This window comes from Carassius carassius, chromosome 30 (genome assembly GCF_963082965.1).
Source record: "Carassius carassius chromosome 30, fCarCar2.1, whole genome shotgun sequence".
Classification (NCBI taxonomy): domain Eukaryota; kingdom Metazoa; phylum Chordata; class Actinopteri; order Cypriniformes; family Cyprinidae; genus Carassius; species Carassius carassius.
Genome location: NC_081784.1, coordinates 22970323 through 22990310, shown reverse-complemented (window position 1 = coordinate 22990310; position 19988 = coordinate 22970323). Strand labels below are relative to the sequence as shown.

Genomic DNA, 19988 nt, shown 5'->3' with positions numbered 1-19988 from the left:
AGAGACAGCCTTCCCCTTCTGCTGACCTCCAAAGCAGACCAGGAGCTGCTCAGAGCTTCTAAAGCTCTGGGTGCGGTCCACGTATATGCGAAGCACTCTTACGGGACACAGCGACGCCAAGGCTGGATCTGCCTCCTCCAGGGGCAGCGCTTGCAGGTTCACCACCTGGTCTCGGAAGGGAGTGGTGGGAACCTTGGGCACGTATCCAGGCCGGGGTCTCAGGACAACGTGATAGAAGGCCGGCCCGAACACAAGGCACTCTTCACTTACCGAAAATGCTTGGAGGTCCCCGACCCTCTTGATGGAGGTGAGCGCGACCAGGAGCGCTGTCTTGAGAGACAGGAACTTAAGCTCGAATCCAGCGGCTCAAAGGGACCCCTCTGAAGTCCGGCCAGGACGATAGAGAGGTCCCAGGAGGGAATCAGGGGTGTCCTAGGAGGATTTAATCTTCTGGCACCCCTCAGGAACCTAACGATCAGGTCATGCCTCCCCAGGGACCGGCCGTCCACTGCATCGTGATGGGCTGCAATGGCAGCCACATACACTTTCAAGGTGGAGGGTGACAACCTTTCTTGCAGGAAAGAAAGCATGACTCTGACCGAGCATCTCCGGGGGTCTTCTCGGTGAGAAGAACACCAATTCGTGAACAGACTCTACTTCAGAGCATAGGCCTGCCTCGTAGAGGGGCTCTAGCCTGAGTGATAGTGTCCACCACCGCCGGTGGCAGATCACTTAGGTCTTCCACTTCCCGTCCAGAAGCCACACGTGGAGATTCCAAAGATCCGGACGCGGGTGCCAAATGGTGCCCAGCCCCTGAGAGAGGAGGTCCCTCCTCAGGGGGATGCGCCAGGGAGGGGCTGTCACGAGGAGCATGAGTTCCGAAAACCAGGTCCGGGTGGGCCAGAATGCTCAACCAACAGGACCTGTTCCTCGTCCTCCCTGACCTTGCACAGTGTCTGTGCGAGCAGGCTCACTGGGGGAAACGCATACTTGCGTAAAGCCCGAGGCCAGCTGTGTGCCAGTGCATCTGTGCCCAGGGGGGCCTGGGACAGGGAATAGTGCAGCTGGCAGTGGGAGGACTCGTGGGAAGCAAACTGGTCTACCTGGACTTCCCCGAATCGACTCCAGATCAGCTGGACCGTCTGGGGGTGGAGTCGCCATTCCCCGGGGAAAGTGAGCTGTCGTGAGAGCGTGTCGGCTCCACGATTGAGCTCCCCCGGGATGTGGATAGTGCGCAGCGACTTGAGCCGTGTCTGACTCCAGAGGAGGAGATGGCGGGCGAGTTAAGACATGCGACGTGATCGCAGACCTTCCTGACGGTTGATGTACGAAACAGCCGCAGTGTTGTCCGTGCGGACTAACACGTGCTTGTCCAGCAACAGCGGATGAAACTGCTGTAAAGATAGATGCACTGCCAGCAACTCCAGACAGTTGATGTGCCAAAGCAGTCGAGGTCCTGTCCAGGACCCTGAAGCTGCGTGCCCGTTGCATGTCGCGCCCCAGCCTGAGTTGGAGGCATCTGTTGTGAAAACAACGTGCCGGGACACTTGTTCTAAGGGCACGCCGGCCCATAGAAAGGTAAGGTCCGACCAGGGGCTGAATAGGCGGTGACAAATCGGTGTGATGGTGACACGATGTGTACCGCAGCGCCATGCCCATCTCTCCGTGAGCTTCGTGAAGACACGGGGGGACAGGGAGAGCCCGAAGGGGAGGACCTTGTACTGCCATGCCTGACCCTTGAATGCAAACCGAAGAGCGGTCTGTGGCGAGGGAGGATCAAGACATGAAAGTACGCGTCTTTCAGGTCGATCGCTGCAAACCAGTCCTGGGGCTGAACGCATTTGAGAATGCGTTTCTGCGTCAGCATCTTGAACGGGAGCTTAAGCAGAGCCTGATTCAAGACTCACAGATCCAGGATAGGCCAAAGGCCACCGGCTTTTCTTGGGTACGATGAAGTAAGGGCTGTAAAACCCCGTCCTCATCTCGGCTGGAGGGACCGGCTTGATTGCATCCTACGCCAGCAGGACAGCAATCTCCTCGCGCAAGACAGAGGTGTCCCGGACTGTCCCAGCTCCTGCATCAACCTCGGGTTGGTCCTACCCTCGTGCATTTGTTAAAGCCTTGGCTTGCTGAGTTTGCAGGATAGCCATGGCATTCAAAGCAGAGACAGCTTGGCCTGGAGCACTGTAAGCCTTGGTAGCGAGCGCAGCCGACAGCTTACAGGCCTTGGGTGAGAGGCGCGGACTATTCCTCCCAGTGGCGGCGTTTTGCGGACACAAGTGCACTGCAATCGCACTCTCCTGCTGGGGAATGTCAACGGACTCCTAGCTGCCCCGCCATCGAGGGTAGTAAGGACGGAGGAATGAAATGAGCTGCTTCCGGCCGTAAAAAGGGGCCATCCACGACTACATCACTTCCCCATGCACATCCGGGAAGAAAGGAACCAGAGTAAAACGCGGTTGTGAGTCACGCTCTACACCGAGAACCAGTCAAACAGCCATGAGCACTCAGGGCTGGGCGGTGCATTCACCTCCATCCTGATGCTCACAGCTGCCCGGGCAAGCATGGCTGTCAACTCTGGGTCCAATTCGGCAGTGGCGACAACACCCGAGGGGGGCAGCCCCCCCGAATCTTCATCCACAGAGGTCAACAGCCCATCCCCGATGCTGCAATCGACATCTGATCCCCGGCGGCAAACTGAATGACCCGTTGGGACTGCCATAAGACAGCCCAGCAAAATCACCCAGCAGCCGCACAGGACAAACACTGCGGAAAGGGTAAGAGGTCCGTGGGGCGTGGCCTGGCGGAGAAGCTCTCACTGTCACCTTCAAATCTCCCAGAGCACTAGCCGGCGGTCCTCTGCTCGTGACAGAGAAACCGGAACGGGTAGTGACAGAGGGGTCTGCACCTTTCCCTTTAAGAAAGGAGAGACGCGATCGCAGCATTGCCATGGTCACACACGTAGTGCGTGCATGAACCATCCATGAACGCGCCTTCAGCGTGCTGAATGCCCAGACACGGAAGACAACGAGCGTGGCCGTTGTCAGAGAACAGGAAACGACCGCATCCAGAAGGACGCAGACGAAACGGCGTCTTTAAAAAGACGCGATTCGTCAGCGATTTACTCTTTTAGGAAATCTGCTCTCTTAGTTGAAGCACCCAGGGGAATCGCTGAAAGGGACACCGCTGTTTGCGCCGTACCGCCAACCAGGACAGCTTTCCGACACAGCAGATGAATGGCTTTGTGGAGTAAACAGCTTTCATACAACCACTCGGCTCCGAAGCAAAAATCTAATGAGTGGATGCACCTGTCGCCCTATTTATACCCGTTGGCACGGGGAGTGGCTCAGGTATGTTAAATCCACTAGCCAATTAGTAGTAGATCATGCAGCATTCACGCTCAAAATTAAAATGAGTTGCACCTTATTTGAAACAGATATGCAGGGCCCATATTAAGAGGACCTAGCTCAGTTTTGTGCTCAGAAGCAGTAAATGGCTGTTTTGTGTAACTGAGGCTTTTGTTTGGCTCCCCCTGCTTTTTCCCCATTAATCATAGTTAATGTTCACTTAATCCTGTGTTCTTTTTGCTGATTAGTGCCCAGGGGGTGATAACCAGTCTTTCCTCAAAATGTTTCCAATAAAGATTTACTGCCGGGCAGTTTTGCCCTTCAACCTCACCATTGTTTCCTTAATTGATCACTGTTGATTGAATGTGATTTTTCATACATGGATACCACTCTTGATCAAGGGGCTCCTTCAATGAATCTGATTGGGTCTCCTCTGGCTTTAAACATTCTTGAGCACCATTACCAAACAGTGATCATGGAGGGATTGCAACTGAGGGAACCAAAGCTTAAAAGGGAAGGGTTGACCCGAGGCATCCGGCCAGTCAAAGGAAAGTGAAGGAAAAGCCTGTCCCATAATCAAGAGGGCTTAGCCTATATTTTTCCCTCCAGACTACAAGAGTTATTTGTCTTTATTGGAATTAGTTTGTTTAGTTTGCTTTTAATTTAGAGCAGTAGATTTACCAAAGGAGGTTCCACTAGCACTTTTTACTAACTTTGTCAAAACCTTGTAAATAAAATACATTTTGGGTTTGTGCATACAACTGTTTAGCAAAGCAGTGATATAAGATCAAACCAGTTCAGCTAACCACAATCCTTTCACATTCTGTCAATCAGCTGTTGAATAACATGCTGTGTGTGATTCATTTATCTTGGGTTTTTGGCTCATCTTTTGGATTAATTTTGATTACATGTATGTAATACAGTATGCACTGTACAAGATACCTTGACAGAGGATCATAGTAAGCTGATTATTATATTCAAAAGATCTGAGCATTCATTTCAGAGTCAGGACACCTGTACACAATCATCTGCTGTAGTAAAAAAAAAAAATGCTGTGAAATCATCAGTTTTGTGGCTTTTAGCCACACATACTTTTAGTACTCTTAAAAGTTGACAAAATTACACCTGTGAAGAGAAGCAATTGTAATGTGTATTTTACTTCAAAACATAAAAGTATATATTTCTATTTTTACTTAATATTTCCATTTCAAAATGTAAAGTACATTTCAATCATTTTTGTAATAATACTTTGCCATGATTTAAATAAGTACACTTATTTTGAATTGTTGACTGACATACTAAAGCACATGTATTGCAGAGTATTTGATTATAATGTTAACTGTGTTAATTAAAGTTAATAGATTTTAAATTCACTGAACAGCAATTTCATCATTGCAAATATGTAATCACAAATATATGTATTGCTAATACATGAAATGTAAGTTTTAATAGAAATAACATTAGTTACAAGTATTTTTAGTTTACCATAAATGCATGTCAGTACATTCGGCAGTACATGTTTATCATATTTCAATAACAACATAATTACAAAATTACATATACTGTAAGATGTACTGACGTCCTAATTAAGAGTTAAAAAGCTTTGCAGTTCCATTAATTGCATTTAAGATAAACCGAATCTTTAGTAAATTTTCAGTTAACATTCTATTTATTTATGCATTTAGCAGACACTTTTATCCAAAGTAGCTTACAGTGCGTCCAGGCTATACATGTTTTACCAGCATGTGTGTTCGCTTAGAATTGAACCCACAACCTTTTGCACTGTTAACACAATGCTCTACTACTGAGCCACAGGAACACATCAGTACATTTAATTAAGTATCCAAAAACATTACATTACAGTTTTCTTTTAAAATTCATTATTTTCACATTAAGTAAAGTGTACTTTTCCAGGGAAAACCGCATATGCATATGCTGGCATATGCAAATTTTGGAGTTTGTTTAATATTATCATATCAGTGTGCTTTAATAGCTTGAGGCATGGTGTTTATGTGTGTTCTGTGAGTTCAATCCAGCTTGTAATGATTTCCCTTATTTCTACTCTAAAAAAAAAACCTATTAAATCATACAAAGAGTCCTAAGAGACAAAGACTGCCTTTAATGAATGAAAAAATCTGAGTTTGCTGAATGATAGTGTTAGAAGGAGGAACCCAGGTTTGGAGGGGGCCTGCAGAAGTGTCTTGCTCTTATCTGTGTGATATAAGTGAGACTCTCATCTTGCAGGTGTCCCACTCACCTGCCTGAGCCAATCTCTGTGTATGTTGGTTGTGTGCTAAATGGAGACTGGAAACTGCACTGGAAAGTCCCATTCTCACGAGTGTTCCGGCAAGCACTTTCAATCTAATGAACTTTATCAATTTATCAATATTTTTGCAAACACAACATCAAAGGAACTCTCTGAAGACTAGAGAGATATATAAGTTTCATGTGCCACGTTTCAAAGAATTGTAGATATTGTCTGGAATGACCCCAGTGGTTTATAAAAAAAATGACTAAATTAGTTATTCTATCAGTGATCTATGAGTCATTTCAGCCACTGAGTGAGTAAATTCAGAGAACATGGCCCATTTGCTTTGTTTGATTTGGATTTTTTAAAATCATTTAAAGGGATAATTCACCTCCAAATTAAACTTTTGTGATAATTTACTCCTGCCTTGTGCCATTACAAACGTGTATTTTTTTCTTTCTTTCATGAAACACAAAATGATTTTTTTTAAGAAAGTACAAGCTGCTATTTTCTATGCAGTGAACATGACTGGAAAACATAAACATAGACAATATGACTTACGACTTATCAATATAAGACATCAACTTATTACGACAATACAACTTATCTTACTTGACAGCCATAGTCAGCATTTATTTTTATTGTATGATAAATAACACCTTAAACATTCTGATAAATAAGTACTTCTGGTTCCATGGAGTAAACCAACAAATTAACAAACACACGTTTGTACAATAAATAGTCACACAATTTTAATTTTCAGTGATTAAATAAAGTTAAATGATGTCCTGACGTCATGGCCGCGGGAAGTGGGGGTGCTGGGGGTGCTGCAGCACCCCCTAGTGAAGAGAGGGAGATTTAAAAAAAAAAATGTAGGCCTATTAAAATATTTTGCACAATTTATAAATTCCTTATGAATATTTTAGAAAATGATTTTGACACACGTAGGCTATTACGTATATTTTGGATTTTAATTTCATATTTTGAGGCCTAATCAACACCGGTTTGGAAGTTACATTGTCAACGTCAGGGAGGCAGGTTTGGTCGCCGAGTAAAGAGGTTTCCCGCTCGTTCCATGCAGAATACATCCATCTTTGGCAGCAGCTGACTAGTAAATTTACACACCTTTCGCTGATGCATACCAACACAGACATTCTGAACTCCCTGGACATTCGTCCCCTCGTGAGAGACTTTATCTCCAAGACGCCAGAGCGCACCTCGACATTTGGACACCTGTAACCAGGGCACCCCGCCTGCATGTAGCTCAGGTAAGAGCATGGTGCTGCTTGTAACATTTATTTTTTTGGCAACAAGTGTGGGATCAGCTTTGACTAGCCAAGCAATTGTAAGTAGTACACTATAGTATTTTTGTAAGGTGGTGGGGATGGAGATGGAGAGTATTTTTTCGTTCGTGTGTTCTTTGCGTAATGGTTGTGGAGAACTGTTAAATAACATTTAAATAGTCGGAGATTATTTCCTTGTGGTTTGTGTAAAAAAGGTTGGAGATGGAGACAGAAAGCTTTATACTGTGCGTGTGTTCTTTGCGTAATGGATGTGGAGAACTGTTCAATAAACAAATTGCTTAAATAGTCAGAGATTATTTCCTTGTGGTGTGCGTAAAAGGATTTTGGAGTTAATAGAGTTGCGTGTGACATAAACGTGCAGTGACTCAAGCCAGCTGACCAAATCGATTGCATTGCTTTAGCGTTATTGTGAAGTTTGATTAATATTATATTTTGTTGTAATATTATTTGTTGTATCTAAATAAGTTGCATGTATGTATAGGCTATCTGAAATTGTAATGAAAGTAATTATTTCGTTTTCTTTCTATTATTAAACTATTATTTCTGATTCTGCTTCTGCTTCAGATTAATAGCGCATTGCGCATATCTGAGAACTGATGTCTGTGTGTTTCAGACTCTGGCTGGCTGTGCACTGAAGTGTATATGACAATAAAGTAGTAAATCTCAGTGTATTTATTTTTAAAATGTATTTTAAATAGGCCTATAGGCTCATAGGTTTTTTGTCAAAAATTAATTAATTAATTATTTTTTTAACCTAATACTGATATTTTTATTCAGCAAGGACACTTTAAACGAATCAAAAGTGATAGTAAAGGCATAATAAATAAATAAATAAATGCTCTTCTTCTAATCATTCTATTCGTCTAAGAATACCAACAAAAACATTGATAATAAGAAGCAATGTTTCTTGAGCAGCAAATCAGCATATTCAAATGATTTCTGAAGAATCACGTGGCATTGATGACAGTTTTTTTTTAATCTTATGTTCAAATAGAAAAAAAAGCATTTTTTAATTGTAATATATGTTTTTACAGAATTTTGATTAAATAAATGAAGCCAAGGTGAGGAAAAAAGACAACGTGTTCAGCCCAAGTGTGCCATGACACACTGAACAGCACAAATACATATATGCCAGTTATGACCGTGTGTGTGTGTGTGTGCCATACAGAGCCAAATTCCACATGGGTGATGGGAATATGAGAGAATGAAGCATTGGAAATGTTTCTATGCATTTTTTTTTCCCACAATGCAAGTATGTTACATATCTGTCTATCTCTATCTCCCCCCTCACACACATTCACACCAACAAATCCAACCAGCATGAAGGAAAAGGTTTTTGGTGTTCATGGCGGAGTAAACATGGCAAGGTTCACCTCTTTTGTTTACAGTAATACATTCGTTACCTTGACTGCCTTTGTGGAAAAACTAAACACCCTACTTAATGAGGCTGATTTGGGAAGTTAAAACAAACAACAACAACAAAAACAATTCAAACTTTATTGTGGATGCTGCTGACTGCAAACCTACACAGTTCCACTTTCTACAAAATTGTTGTTACTCTCATTACTATTGTTAGCAGTTAGTAATCTCTATCAGTCTTGATCCATCAGCCAGGACTGTTCATCCAAAAAAAATAAAATACTATCATAATTTACCCATCCCCGTGTCATTCAAAGCCTGTATGACTTTTATAATGTTTTTCTTTTATAATTGTTTTTTTTTTTCAGCATTTCCTTCCTCTAATTTGCTCTAGTTTGTGTACTAATGTAGCTTATATTCAAGCATGGTGTACTGCAAATATTGTTGATTTTTACTGATTAATTCCTTGTTGCAAAGTTCCTAGTTTGTAAATTACTTCTGGGATAAAAGCATCTACTGAATGAATAAATGTAAATATGCAATGACAAGCTTTACAGCCTGTTCCTGAACAATTGTAGAGCTTCAAAAGACTTGAAATATATGTATATATACACACACCGATGACTCACAAAAACTCTGATTAACATGGAAAAGATAGCTTTTATCGCATGCTGCAGTGTTGCGTCAGTTGCAGTTCGGACACTGTGTTACTGGTTTTTAATGTGTGAAAAAGAGCAGCTCAGAGGTTCTTCAAAATGACTCATTTTATGTTCCATGAAAGAAAAAGCCAGTCTCATATAAAATACCATATAAAATGAATGTAGATGAGTGAGCAGTGCGTTGTTTGCTATGTTGGCTACATCTGTACAGAGACTTGATCCTTATTGTGTACACAAGCAAGGAGTGATGACCATGTGCCTTGTGTGTGTGTGTGTGTGTGTGTCTTCCCCAGCGCCAGCTCTCGCCCCGCTCCATTTACTGTTCATGCCCAGCCGCACTGTGGAACACATGGGAGCTGTTTGGAGCCCTTCATGACCGGTCTAATTCTGAAGTCCCACCGTGTCCCACCCCTCCCCCGCTTTTCATTCAAGCTGTTGGAGCAGAACAGGCAAACCCAATCGACCTCAAAATTTCCATTCGGAGAGGAAAAAGCAAAACAAATAGATTAAGCAAGAAGAAAAGGCAGACAAACGCAACAGCAAAATTTGCCAGCAAGCTGGTCGGAGCTGCTCTGTAAAATGTGTTTTGATTGGCAATCCTTGAACTAATCTGTGAGAGAAAACAGCAGCAGCAGTGATATGATGTGATTTCCAGTCCCGTCCTCTGGAGATGTCTCACACGAGTGTAATTTTCATATTAGTGTCTCAGGGGATTGTATTAGAGTTTGAGACATAGTGTGGGGGTGAGTCTTTTGGATGTACTGTTTGGATTTCAGATGCATTACATTTTCATGTTTATCGCTTATAAACTCTGGAAAGAAATAGCACAGACACTGGCCAAGGATGAAACCTTTGTTAACACTTTATTTAGTCAACTTTAGACATTCTACAAACTATACCATAGCAAGTACAAGTAAATGTCAACTGAGTTAGTTAATATGTAGTTGGAAACTTACTTATAATTTGTAGAGTCTATGGAGGACTTATCAAAATAACCAAACTTATCAGGGTACATACTAACAAAGGAAATCTACTTTGAAAGGTTACATGACATCGACTGCTTGCATATGCTAAGCATAAGCCCAAAGTATGCTTAAATTTGTCCACAGATATGTATATGTAGATGTACATATATGTTGGTCCCCCCTCGGTAGAAATCACGTTTCTTTCTTCCTCGATAGAAGTCATGCTCGATATGAAAATAAACGCTCCGGGGGTGGGGAGGTGATGGGGCACAGTGACCTAGGTGGCCATTTGGGGGTACCAACACTGCTCTCCAATATGATGGATGACTCCAGAAGGCACAACTACAACCTCTGGAGATGACAACAATGGCAACAACAACAATAGATGTGCGCTTTGACGAGAGCTTGTGTGAGCGAGTGAGATACTCTGAACTCTAATTTAAATAGAGTACAAAGACATTTTTATTGGTCCTAAATTCAGTGCAAACACTGGTCAAGGATGACACTTTCTAGTGGGCCTGTGTTCATGCATACTACCAAATGAAGTCTACTTTACAGGTCTATTTGTACGACTGTACATATACTATACCCAACGTTTTCACAATTCAAAATTCATAATGCATAATGTCAAAATTGAAGACACCCCTCAGTTTTATTTTAGCTTTGGAGAGGATTTCATTGGATATAGCTTATTAGATTTCCAACATCAAGATTAATACCAAGTTTGGCTGAGAGTCTTTGCTTTGTTGCTTACACATATTATACTTTGTTTTTCTGATAAATCGTTTTCTCAGCATCCTTGTCACCAGGATTCCCTTAGTGGCATTTTGTTTGTGGGCAAAACACCCGCTTATTTTGTCTGGGTTTCCACAGTAACCTCTATGGGATGTTGATGTACTGCAGCTCATGTGAGGAACCTTCCTATTCATCTCTCAGCACTCAGCTGTAATTTGGTCTTTTGGGTTTCCGTTGAATGGGTGGTCCACAGGCCAATCAGTCAATTCATGTATATCATCATAACAAACCGAAGAGTTTCAAAATCTCAAAGAATGAAAAACCTCATTCTGTTAGTAACAGGTTGCAAATGCATACCTGAGGTAACTCACTATTAACTCGCTTTAATTTTCTCTCTATTACTCTTTCTTTTCAGAGACAGAATCTACTTCAAAGATTAATCGCCCCAGGTTGATTTTAGTTTAATTTAAACAAACCTGATGATGAATTAATTTGACTTGATTTTCCTGTTTATACATGAACAATGATGAGATGTTTATGTTTAATTAATCTGTACTTTTTAAGCCATGCCAGTAAAAGTCTTTTGAAATGTACTGCCACAACACTGAAAGGGTAATTCACTATGCAGGGTTTGCACTGAGGAGGATCTTTTAAATAAAATGAGGGAACAAATTCAAATTCTTGGAATTCTTAATTCATGGCCACAATATACAGTGTGTGTGTGTGTGTGTGTGTGTGGTGTGTATATAAACACACACACTGTCATATGCATAATAATAATAATAATTATAATAATAAAAAACTGTGTGAAGTTGGTAGCTAGCTAATTGAAAAGACTATCACAACTGTATACAATTTTTCTTCAGCGACACCTGCACTATTTTAATTATCTTCCTTTCATTTTAATTATCTTTTATTGAAAGATAATCGAACATAGCCATTCTTTACATTGAAGATAAACACGAAGGACATTGTGGATAAATTTCCAAAAAGAAAGGCCTGGAGGATGAAATTAAATTAATAACAACGAAAATGAGTGAGTAGTTATTTTTCTTTTTTTCTTTCTGTCTATGTGCATTTTGGGCTGCTGTGCCAAGAGTGTGTTTGCATTAATGTGTCCCTATTATGCCATTTCCAATATTGCCTTTCATGCAGTGTGTAATGCAGCTGTATGTGAATGTAAATGATCTGCAAAGTTGTAAAGCTGAGAGTGCACGATAAATAAAGGTATTGTCTCCCAAAATAAATAATTCTAGTCTGTACAGCCTAGACGAGTCGTTAGTAATTCGAATCATAGAAAGGAGGGGTTAAGAAGAGAGACTGAAGCTTTGAACTGCTTCGATTGAATGGTTTGAGAATTGCTGGAAAATGAGGTGATTTTAAATGAAAACTCCACCTACTCAAAAAAAAAAAGAAAAAAGAAAGAAAGAAAAAAGAAAAATGTGGCAGTAATTGACTGATTTATGAAAATAATATAACAATGTTGGTAAAGTTATATTGTTGTCATTTCTGACGTAAATGTTATTTTACGACTGTTATTACAATTCGCAAGCTGTTTTTATTGATGATTTTTGAAACAATTACATGAGACATTTGTTTTAAAGTTGTTCAGATTTTTTCGACAGGTCTTCTGATATTCATTCATGTTTATATTTTTCTTTATTATTTCATTATTAATTCTTCTTTATCTCATGTTGGAAATAGTAGAAAAGATGGTTGTTTCACATGCTGCTTGAACTGAGGTGAATACAGCTGTCTCACAACACATTAAAGAGCAGAAAAACAATACAAACACTTATTGTTTGTATTTCATCATAAAATTGACAATTTAAAGACTGCTCCGCCATGCTCGGTGGCACCACAGGTTCACCACAGCAGCGAGGGATCTTTGGGATCTTGGTGCTGAAACCCAATGTGACACGCTGTCGAAGTTCCATCGCCACGGTGGTAAATCTGCGGTGCCCTCGAGCGTCCATTGCGGCAGACTCGATGGAAGCACGGATTCATCACAGTGGCGAGGGTTCTTCTGCAGCGTGGGTTTTGGCACCAATGTAACACTGTAACATTTGTAGTACGGGAAGAAGGAGGTAAATAGCAAGGCCTGGTCCTCTCTCATCCTTCTCTGTCGTTACTCCTCCTTTTATCCGGAGCTCCTCCGTGGGACTCGAGACCCGTGAGTGGCACAGGTGTTGCGCATTCTCATTAGCTCCATCGGCCTCACTCCGTTCCCACAGTTCTTGGCCCCACCCCTCTCGTCACACACAATTTTTGCTACTACAAATAATGAATAGCCTTGAAAACATTAAATATTATTTCCAAGCATTTGTAAATAAAATAGCTTGTGAATAGTAATGTAACTTTTTTACCTCAGAAAAGACAACAGTAAGGAGTGTTGGAGCCCACATTAACCTTACAGATGTTTTTGCATATGGACCCAGGGCTGTCTTGCTACGCCACTGCGTGTATTCATGCACCTTGGTTTCCTGTCTGTGCACTAGCATGCATAAATCTTAGCGTGACATTCTTGGGATGCTCACATAACCTGCCAGTGGTTTGCCGCTTCTGCAGGTCCCTGCCCTTGAAATACATAGTGTCTGAAGCAACGGCCTATTAAATTGTAAAATATTGTGCAAGTCAGTATGTTTCATGAAGATGGGTGCACAAGTGTGGTGTGTGTAGGAGGTTTTGTAGCACTTAAGGGGTGGAGAAATACTTGAAGGGGATCCAGATTGCTCTTGTGGTTGTTGGAGCTCTGCAGCAAGTCGTGCCTGATTGGAGATATCTCTGTAAGTGAGCTAAAAGGGCAAGTGGATCTCACTCAAACCACCACGGAGGGTAGGGGGAATTGAGGTCAAATTAGCTTGAATTTTCAGGTGAGTCTGTGTGTTTGGCAGTGGAATGAAGATTTCAGTGTTTCACTATTGTGTTTTTCAAAGTTGTCCAGCGCTCTGACAGCACAAATATGAACTTTTCTTACTCAAGCGCACTGTGCACTTAATTACAGCGCTTTATACAATACAGCAGCTTCCCTTTATTCCCAAGATTTTAAAATCTTGCTTATCACTTATAAAGCCCTGAATGGTTTAGCACCTCAGTATTTGAATGAGCTCTTGTTACATTATAATCCTCCATGTCTGCTGCGTTCTCAATATGCGTTATCAATTTGATAATACCTAGAATATCAACATCAACTGCGGGCGGCAGATCCTTTTCCTATTTGGCGCCTAAATTCTGGAATAACCTACCTAACATTGTTCGGGAGGCAGACACACTCTTGCAGTTTAAATCTAGATTAACCTGGCTTACACATAACACACTAATATGCTTCTAATATCCAAATCTGTTAAAGGATTTTTAGGCTGCATTAATTAGGTAAACCAGAACTGGGAACACTTCCCATAACACCCGATGTACTTGCTACATCATTAGAAGAATGGCATCTACGCTAATATTAGTCTGTTTCTCTCTTATTCCGAGGTCATCGTAGCCACCAGATCCAGTCTGTATCCAGATCAGAGGGTCACTGCAGTCACCCAGATTCAGTACGTATCCAGACTGGATGGTCAATCTGCACCTAGAAAGGACCTCTACTGCCCTGAAAGACAGCAGAGACCAGGACAACTAGAGCCCCAGATACAGATCCCCTGTAAAGACCTTGTCTCAGAGGACCACCAGGACAAGACCACAGGAAACAGATGATTCTTCTGCACAATCTGACTTTGCTGCAGCCTGGAATTGAACTACTGGTTTCGTCTGGTCAGAGGAGAACTGGCCCCCCAACTGAGCCTGGTTTCTCCCAAGGTTTTTTATCCATTCTGTCACCGATGGAGTTTCGGTTCCTTGCCGCTGTCACCTCTGGCTTGCTTAGTTGGGGTCACTTCATCTACAGCGATATCATTGACTTGATTCAAATAAATGCACAGACACTATTTAAACTGAACAGAGATGACATCACTGAATTCAATGATGAACTGCCTTTAACTATCATTTTGCATTATTGACACCCTGTTTTCCTAATGAATGTTGTTTAGTTGCTTTGACGCAATGTATTTAGTTTAAAGCGCTATATAAATAAAGGGGAATTGACTTTAATAAACAGAAAAAAAAAATAATAATATAAAATTTATCAGTTATGAAAAAGAATAATTTTCAGCTATAAAGCAGCTATACAGAACTAAATAGTGTCATTAGCAGTGTTGGGAAGGTTACTTTGGAAATGTAATAGGTTACAGATTACAAGTTACCCTGTTTAAAATGTAATAGTAGTGTAACTTTTTCAATTACTTTATTAAAGTAATGTAACTAATTACTTTTGAGTACTTTTTGATTACTTTTCTAAATTTGTGAAAATTAAAGAATAATAAATGAAAGCATATACATCAACTTAAATACATTTATCTAATAAGCATGTGACGTATTCTGTGTAATAAACTCCTGAAACATTGGTGTTTTTTTTTAAACTGCAGTCTCTTTGTATATGATGATAGTTTTCTCAAAATAAGTAAAATGCACATGAAGTGACACAGAGCAGTTCTAGAAATTATGTTTATGTGCTCGTGTACTCCTACAGTATATTGAGATGGCAGAGGTTGAAAACACTGCGAGCTTCAGTAGGCCTATGTGTAGTAAATGAAACGATGTCTTTGCCATTAATTTACAGAAGGGGCGGACTGGAAAAAAAATTCAGACTGGAAAATTCAAACTCATACAAACAAATTCATGGACAAAACTATTTTTTTGTATGGACCTGACATAAAAAAGGTTTAAATCTTTAATTTGGGGACATGCAAAATAATTAAAGGTTCTCTCCTGAACTGCACCTTCACTTCCATTTTTCTCTTCAGTCCTTTTATTTTGCCCTGTTATCCATCTCTCTCATGACTTTAATACTCAAGATTGAACAAAACTATACTTTACAATACAATACTCTACAATACTACAATATCTTTACAGAAAAATCCTAATACTGTTCACGAGTCATGTTTTCCCTTACAAAAAATTACCATGCTTTTATTAGCCTCTATAAAAGTAAAATAACCTTGTTTTGTTTTTGTTTTTTTGCAAATGGATTTGTATTTATTTTTAAATAAATACATTTGTAAAATAATTTTACATTTTTGGTTACCACAGTTAAACAATAGTAACCATTTTCTCTGGATTTATAGTTAAATATTAAAATGTTAATTTTCGTAAGGGTTGTGGTGTTGTCTGTCGTAGCTCCCCCTAAACCTATAAAAAAAATCTGATTTTTTTTCAGCTAAATTCCTACTGTAACATTACAACAGATAATAATGATGTCCTTTATATAGTATTTTGAGTGATGACTGATGAGCAACGTGCTGCTACTTGATTAATTAAATAAAAAAACAAAAAAGCATCTTTACAGATGAAACTGACCTAAAACCCTGAACAGTAGTTCAGCTTCTCTGCTCCAGCTGTGAGCTTCCACAGTCCACTCTTTTCTCTCTTGTTCTCTCGCATTGATTACTCTGAGTCTGATCCAACCCGTTTGGCGGAGGCGCGGAGAGCATGCGAGTCATGACTAACAATTCATGACTTATTAGAGATTTAATTATCAAATGACAGATTCGCAAATGATCGCTTTAGTATACAATAATGATATTAAATAGTGGGGCAAAATCGGCTGCCAGGCCACCGGGAATTGTCCCGGTTCTCCCGGTGTCCAGTCCGCGCCTGATTTCCACAGACACGCAGAATGTGCAAGTCATATATTGCATTTTTGGGGCTTAATATTCACAGACACTAGTCGATGTCATGTTTTGATTCAAGTGTACTGACCTACTTTTGATTTAGTCATCCAAAATGTGGCATATTCCGTCCGCATTAGGCATTCCGTTTTTATGACTGGATTCTACGAACCAGACTGTGTTTCCGCATCCCGGAAATTATTAGGGCGGTATGTCTCAGAATAGTCAGTGCAATTTGGGAAAGAAATCAGTTAAATCTGTATGTGGATGTGTGTAAATATTCAAATGTAATCCCCTTTGTAATCGTTAAAAATTTCATAAGTAACTGTAATTTAATTACTCATTTTTTCGTAGTAACTGTAACTAATTACAGTTACAATAATTTTGTAATTAAATTACGTAACGCCGTTACATGTAACTAGTTACTCCCCAACACTGCTCATTAGTTAGCTCAATTTAATTCAATGTTGTTACAGTTCAATTCAACCACTGTGTCAGTGTTGCAAAGTTCATCATTTTGATTGTCATTTCAGGTGGATATGGGAGTATCCAAAATGAAGAAATCTTAAAATGGAAACAAATCTAACCTAATAAAAAGTTGTTGTAACTTAAGGACCAGTTCTCACTATTAATTAATTGCTTATTAGCAAGCATATTACTAGCATAGTGGCTGTGTATCAGTGCATATTAATGCTGTTTTAGATTCCCACATCTAAACTTAACAATTTACAAACTTTTATAAGTTATAATTAAAAGGTTTATTGAGGTCATAGTCATAGTTCATTGCTAGTTAATAGCCAGTATTGGTCCCCAAACTAAAGTGCAACCAAAAAGTTAAATAAAACACACAAGAACTAAGTTTAGTAAGATTTATCTTCATGTTGTTCTTTCACATTGCTGTTGTTACACATTACTGACATAAATAAATATATAAATCAATTAATCAATCCACAAATGTCAATATTTTCATAAAGGCTTTATTTCTTGATGATGTAAGAATAGTCATGCAGCTCTGACGTTAGTTATTTTATGCTCTTTAATACAAAACGTTAGAACTGATTTTAATGCAAAACAAATATTAGTACAAAACGAGTGTCAGTGACCTTAAAACCACCTTACCAGTGGTAAAATCCAACTCATCCAATCAGAATTCAGAGTTAGGCCTTTCTGATTTAGAAGAGAGTTTATTGAAGCAGCTGCACTGGTGTGTATACAATTGGAGTGTGTGTATTTTGCATACATGTGTGTGTGCTTCTACTACCTGATAACCTGTCATTTTCTCCACAATAGTTGGTGTGTCAGAATGTTTATCAAATGGGTGGATGATTGACAGGAGGAGTTCTGGAGGTAGAGGACTGACTGGCAGCAGAATCAGGTGTCTGCTCATTAGAGGACAGAAACACATGCAGTCACATAATGTAGGTTTCAGTGCATGCACGCACCCAACCACACACACACACACACACACACACACACACACACACAGTAAAACTATTTTAATATTGTAATGTAAGATTATGTTAAGCACTGCACAAAGAGCTTGTTGTTATTCCACTTGTGAAAAGAAGTACACTTTAGTATATATATATATATATATATATATATATATATATATATATATATATATATATATATATATATATATATACAGGTGCAGGTCATATAATTAGAATATAATCAAAAAGTTGATTTATTTCACTAATTCCATTCAAAAAGTGAAACTTGTATATTATATTAATTCATTACACACAGATATATTTAAAATGTTATTGGTCTAATATTACTTTAGACCAATACAAAGAAAGGATTTTTAGAAATCTTGGCCAACTGACAATATGAACATGATAAGTATGAGCATGTACAGCACTCAATACTTAGTGGGGGCTCCTTTTGCCTGAATTACTGCAGCAATGCGGAGTGGCATGGAGTCGATCAGTCTGTGGCACTGCTCAGGTGTTATGAGAGCCCAGGTTGCTCTAATAGTGGCCTTGGTAATATTTATTTTAAGGTGTCCTTATTACACGTATTACATGTAATTACTATTATAATTACAATTAATAACGCATAATTACATGCAAGTAACCCTAGGCCAAACCCTTACCCTAACCCTAACCATATAGGAAGTACATGTAGTTAATTAATATTACTCAGTACTTAAATGTATAACTACCCCGTAACAAGGACACCTTAAAATTAAGTGTAACCGTGGCCTTCAGCTCTTCTGCATTATTGGGTCTGGAATATTGCATCTTCCTCTTCACAATACCCCATAGAAAATCTATGGGGTTAAGGTCAGGCGAGTTTGCTGGCCAATTAAGAAGAGGGATACCGTGGTCCTTAAACCAGGTACTGGTAGCTTTGGCACTGTGTGCAGGTGCCAAGTCCTGTTGGAAAATGAAATCTGCCTCTCCATAAAGTTGGTCAGCAGCAGGAAGCATGAAGTGCTCTAAAACTTCCTGGTATACGGCTGTGTTAACCTTGGACTCAGAAAACACAGTGGACCAACACCAGCAGATGACATGGCACCGCAAACCATCACTGACTGTGGAAACTTTACACTGGACCTCAGGCAACATGGATTGTGTGCCTCTCCTCTCTTCCTTCAGACTCTGGGACCCTGATTTCCTAAGGAAATGCAAAAATTACATTCATCAGAGAACTTAACTTAGGACCACTCAGCAGCAGTCCAGTCCTTTTGGTCTTTGGATGCTCCTGATGCTGTCTGTTGTTCAAGAGTGGCTTGACACAAGGAATGCAACAGCTGAAACCCATGTCTTGCATACGTCTGTGCATAGTGGTTCTTGAAGCACTGACTCCAGCTGCAGTCCACTCTTTGTGAATCTCCCCCACATTTTTGAAAGGGTTTTGTTTCACAATCCTCTCCAGGATGCGGTTATCCCTATTGCTTGTACACTTTTTTCTACCACATCTTTTCCTTCCCTTCGCATCTCTATTAATGTGCTTGGACACAGAGCTCTGTGAACATCCAGCCTCTTTTGCAATGACCTTTTGTGTCTTGCCCTCCTTGTGCAAGGTGTCAATCATCGTCTTTTGGAAAACGTAAATCAGCAGTCTTCCCCATGATTGTGTAGCCTACAGAACTACACTGTAAAAAGTGTAGTTCTGAAGTAAAAACTATTATTTACTCAATTTTATTGGTGAAACATTTTTACACTCAAACAAATTGAGTAAATTTTAAAGCTGTGAAATCAATGAAATATACTGTACGAATTGAGTAAATGCAAGTAAAACAATTAAATAAATCGGAGTAACTGCATCTGGTACATTAACAAATAAAATTGAGCAGAAATAATTGAACATTTAAACATTTAAAAACAATATTTATGAGTAATATTAACTGTTTTTATTAATGAGTAATATTAACTTTTTATTTTCTCTAAACCTTTGTAAAATAGTACTCCACACAACCACCAGCATACATGACATTGGCCTTTATTGTCAATGAGCAGTGTTGGGGAGTAACTAGATACATGTAACGGCGTTACGTAATTTAATTACAAAACTATTGTAACTGTAATTAGTTACAGTTACTAAGAAAAAATGAGTAATTAAATTACAGTTACTTATGAAATTTTTAACGATTACAAAGGGGATTACGTTTGAATATTTACACACATCCACATACAGATTTAACTGATTTCT

The 19988-nt window shown here is 39.9% G+C and overlaps 1 long non-coding RNA gene across 1 annotated transcript; it reads left to right on the top strand.

Moving 5' to 3' along the window:
- The first annotated feature begins 6395 nt into the window (after positions 1-6395).
- On the top strand, positions 6396-7628 carry LOC132111195 (uncharacterized). Its single transcript, XR_009424754.1, has 2 exons — positions 6396-7207; positions 7274-7628. It is a non-coding gene; the product is annotated as an uncharacterized LOC132111195 (long non-coding RNA).
- The last annotated feature ends 12360 nt before the right edge of the window (positions 7629-19988 follow it).